The sequence below is a fragment of the Triticum dicoccoides genome, chromosome 7B (assembly GCF_002162155.2).
Source record: "Triticum dicoccoides isolate Atlit2015 ecotype Zavitan chromosome 7B, WEW_v2.0, whole genome shotgun sequence".
Taxonomy (NCBI): domain Eukaryota; kingdom Viridiplantae; phylum Streptophyta; class Magnoliopsida; order Poales; family Poaceae; genus Triticum; species Triticum dicoccoides.
In genome coordinates this window covers 412,907,693-412,912,847 of record NC_041393.1, presented here as the reverse complement: position 1 = coordinate 412,912,847, position 5,155 = coordinate 412,907,693, and positions in this window count along the sequence as shown.

Genomic DNA, 5,155 nt, shown 5'->3' with positions numbered 1-5,155 from the left:
AACGAATGCAAGTTTTTAAAAAAAATGACGGCAACACAGTGCCGATGCAATGCGAATGATGCGATGATGAAATGCAACAAGCAAATGAAACACATGACAACAACGAAAAACATGGGAGCCATCTGGAGCGTCGGTCTTGGGGCGTCACAACTCTCCTCCACTTACAAAGGATCTCGACCCGAGATCTAAGGATGTCACCGGAGAGAAGCGGAAGAGCAAGAGGTAAAACAAAGTTGCTTCTTTGACAAACAAGTGAAACCATGAACCTTGAGAGGATGAACAACTTGAAAGAAGGAATACAACGGAGATGAACGACATTGAAAAGCTTCATTAGAAAAGAGGAACAAGGAACATGATGAGAACCAAGAGCTTAAGAAAGAAAGAAGAATTGAAACCACTCCGATTGAAACGAGATGAGAAAGGAATAAGAACGAAAGAATTCGGACAACACTCTGAATGAAAAGCGAAGGAATTGAACAAGAACTTGACAAGATGGAATGATACTTGATGAAATCAACAACACACTGCCTCCGGAACTATTTAAAGAATGGCACAAGGGGTAAGAAGGATTTCAGACAGCACTCCGGTTGAAAAAAGAGGCAAAACTTGATAAGATGAAAGAACTTGAATGAGAACTCAACACTCCGGTTAAATGGATAAGCAAGAAAATAATATGATCTTGACAAAACGAGGTGATGGGTGAAGAGCGCAGGATCACAATGACTCCGGAATGAAAGAATAGAAGCTAGATCGTTGGGATAAAGGGAACAGAGAAGGAAATGACAACTTCTACCACAAAAGAATTTGGAAGGCATCCTTGCAAGAAGGTTAGAACAGAGTTGTTGGAAGACCAACAATGAAAAGAATAAGTTTGTAGTGGGCTTATGGAAACATCTCAACATTATGAGGTGACAACCGACCACTAAAGGAAACAATTGCTTGCTTTAGATCGACGAAGAGATGAACACTTCTTCCACCAAGATGATAAAGAGATAACTTGGATCATTGATAAGCACCACAAATAGCAACATTCCCAATGGAAGGCCTTTAGGTGAAATCTATATCAAGATACTCCAACGAAGAAATTATGATGGGTTTAAACAACTCATGACCGAAAAGAAAATGATTGTTTTAAAATATCTCATTCTTGACAACTTGTGAATCATGAAACATGAAGAGAAATTGTCAAGGATGACATAAGACCATCTCAAAAGATAAGATAGAAGGAATTGCACTTCGGAATGCACGATGAAGGATGCTTGAACTCCTCCAACAAGAATCTTGAAGAACACTTCGAGAATGAATTAAATCCTTGATGAACCACCATGTCGAGCCTTCGTGAGAACACCGGAAACAAAAGAATGATAAACGAAAGGAAAGAGAAGTTAAAAACATAAGGTGAAGCCTTGCAATGATTTAGATAGAGCTTTGTGATGAGACATCCAATAAAACTTGAAACTCTGGAAAAGAAAGGTGAGCACCTTGAATCGAGAATTGATACCACGAATGAACTCCAGAAAGAATTGAATCACCTCGAGGAAAACAAGAATAAGATTTACTGTATGTTTATCCTTCATCAACTTAAATTGATGACAAGTAACAGATTTAGCATACTACTTATTCTCGTTGAAAAGGATTAAAGAGAGAGATATAGCACGAACTTGGGAAGGTCTTGAATGAACCACCAGTAGGATTTTTAAGAACGAATGAATTGATATGATAAGAATGGAAGTGAAATTCTTAAACGAACCACCGTGGCAATGAAAACGAACAAAGAGAAGAGAGCGAATCGCCGGAAAGAATTAGAAAATGAACGAAGATACTTGAGTGAATCAAGATGCAAGAGAACAACGAGATCGCGAACTGATTAAAGAATGCTCGAAGCACCGGTACAAATATGGGAACGAACGAAGCTGAAAACTTGGAACGAATAAATCTTCTAAAATGGAGGCCTTCAGATAATCAAAACGGAAAACAACTCCTGAAACGCTCCAGATGGGTAAGAAAAGAATTCTTGACGATCGGAACAAAATAAGAGGATGCAACAAGCTAGCATCACAATTCTAGGAGAGAACGGACAAGATTTGGAGGAAAATCTTCTTTGGTCTTCAAAGCTGAGAATGACAATGATGAACCACCAAAATTATTGAAACACTCCGGAACAATGAAGAATAGAGAGGTTGAACCAACGATGAAAAAAATTTGCAAGATCTTGAAGAAAGACATATGACTGATGATAATTCATTCTTATCTCAACTTTGAAAAAGAATTAGAGAATAGCTCTGGAAAAAATTAGAAGAGTCAGGTAAGATCGGGGGAAAAGTCCTGTGGGTTAGGGCCCACTAAAAAGATACACCGTTGAATGATTGATTGAAAGGGGGGATTGCACCGGTTGAATTGAATAGCTTGAGTGAGAGAAAAACCTTGAAGTAACACGAACAAATTAAGAATGGAAAAATGATTCTTCTGAGATATCTTTAGCACTCCGGATACGGATACAGAGAGGTGAATGATTATGAGATGCACCGGCATGGGATCACATTTGAAACGAGGAAAGGGATATGATCAACACCGAAGCTTGAAATTGGATCCACTGGAGAAGAAACAACAACAAAGGATGATGAACTTGAAACTATTGAGCATCTTCATGGGAAATCACCGGATAAGAACATTGAGAGAAAAGAAAGAAGAGACTTCTCACAAAACTAATCCAGCAAAGCCTCCCGGCGTGTCGACACCCTGATAGTAGCCGCGCGTATCTCATCTCAGGCCACGTCCGGATAGGTCATCCTACGAGTAAAACTAGATCCTCGGGTTGCCCCGTGGTGGCCCCGCAGTCTGCCCATTTGGGACCAACACCATCAGCGCTGGCCCCCCTGATATGTAGATAAATCCTCGGGTTCTTGACGCCCTATGCAAATTTATTATTTAGTTTAAGTATTATTACGGCAAATATTAAAACCATTGTTGGGCCTTGCTAGAAGGGTTTTACTCAAAGCGAACTGTCAAGAGGGTCCCATACCCCTCACCGTGTTAGGGACGCAAAATCAAGGAACATAACACCGGTATGATAGAAACTAGGGAGGCAAGAGTGTAACAAAACACCAGGCATAAGGCCGAGCCTTCCACCCTTTACCAAGTATATAGATGCATTAATTAAATAAGAGATATTGTGATATCCCAACATAATCCTATTCCAACATGGAGCAATCTTCAACTTCACGTGCAACTAACAACGCTATAAGAGGGGTTGAGCAAAAGCGGTAACATAGCCAAACAACGGTTTGCTAGGAAGGGTAGAAAGGTTAGAGGCTGACATGGCAATTTGGGAGGCTTGATAAGCAAGTGATAGGTAGCACAGCATAGCGATAGAACGAAGCAACTAGCATAGCAATGATAGTAGTGAGATCCAGGGTAACGGTCATCTTGCCTGAAATCCCGCTAGGAAGAAGAACGAGTCCATGAAGAAGATGAACGGGCGTAGTCAAACGAATCCTCACAAACGCAACGTTACCGGAACTAAGAAGCAATACCCGAAAGAAGGAAACAACATGGTAAATGCACAAGCATAAACATGGCCTGATGCACAATCAAGTATGATGCATGTCCGGTTTTAAAGTGCATGGTATGGCAAAGTGCAACAAACAATATTACAAATTAAGTGGAGCTCAATATGCAATGAGTTGCATATTGACAAAACATCACATTCAAATATTTAGTTCTCTCTCGTTGAAGCATAAGTACCCAACAATATTAAATGTTGTTAAACATGGCAAGAGGTGAAGCATAAGTAAACTAACTATTTTAGGCAAGTTTAAATGAGGCCGGAAACAATAAACAACAATTCTGGAAAATCCTCATGTCCATATTTCGAATTTGGTACTGTTCTGCCCTAAACCATATTTTAATATTGTTAAGCAGTAAAACAAAGTGCACCAAGTTAATCTATGCATTTTTCCACCCCATTTACATATAAAGTTTATTTAATTCCGAGCTACGGTTATTTAGTTATGAAATAAACCATTTTAGCATGTTATTTAAGCAAATTAAATCAAATAGCAAGTTAACCATTTTAAACATGGATGAAAGTAGCAGATTATGAAACTAGATGAAAAACTAAGCATTTTACATATATGAAGTTTTTACATATGATGCATAGTTCATGAGTTGTTATATGCATGAAGCTGGAGAGTTTTTCTGCAAAACAGGCAAATCACTGGATAAACAGTAAATCACTCTGCGGGAAAAAACATGAGTCGGGCCGAATCTGCTGGCCCAACAGAGAGAAGGGGCTGAAGGGGCTGCTCACCCATGGGCTTCGGTCCGGTCGGTGAGGCAGCAGACCGCGGGGAAGCAGCGCGGCCGGCCCATTAGCAGGCGATCGTTCCCTCTCGCTCGAACTGGTCCACGAGAGGGGTGCTCGGTCAACATGGGGCGAGCGAGCTGCTGCTACTTGTTACTGAAGAACAGAGGCAGCAGCAGGCTGATGGCGAAGCAGAAGACGGCGATGGAAGTCGGGAGCGGACGGCGGTGAACTGGGCTCGGCGGGATCCGAGGCGGCGGGGTCGATCTCGGCTGGATCGGTTCAAAACAAGGCGTGGCGGCGCCGGCGTGCTGTGGAAGAGGACCGACAGCGGGGATGTACTCCTGTGAACATGTGCAGGTTGCGAGAGAGTTTCAGAGAGGAGAGACACAGAGAAGAAACGGGAAAAGAAAGGAGGGAAGAACGGGCGCGGGCGGCTAGAGGTGCTCACCGGCGAGCTGCAGTGGCTCGAGGTTGTTCACCTGGCGGGGACGAGGAAGACCGGCTCGATGCAGAAACAGAGGGGAAGGCGGCCAGAACAGAGCTTGGGCTGCAGCGCGAAGATGAAGCAGCAACGTGGTCGGCGGGCAGGGGAGGCCGGGGAACGACGGGGATGGCCGGAGAAGATCCCAAGGAGGCGGCTAACCACGAAGCAGAGGCAGAGCTCGAGCGAGGTGCCATGGTGTGGGCGCTCCTGTAGAGAAAGAAACATGAGAGAGAGATGAGTAGTGAGAGAGAGAGAGGAGCGGAGGAGGAAGGTAAAGGAGCAGGGACGACGCTCATCTGCGGGTCCGCCGGCGGTGTGGCTGGCCGGACGGAGGCGGGGAGGAGGCTGCAGTTGTTGTGGTTGGT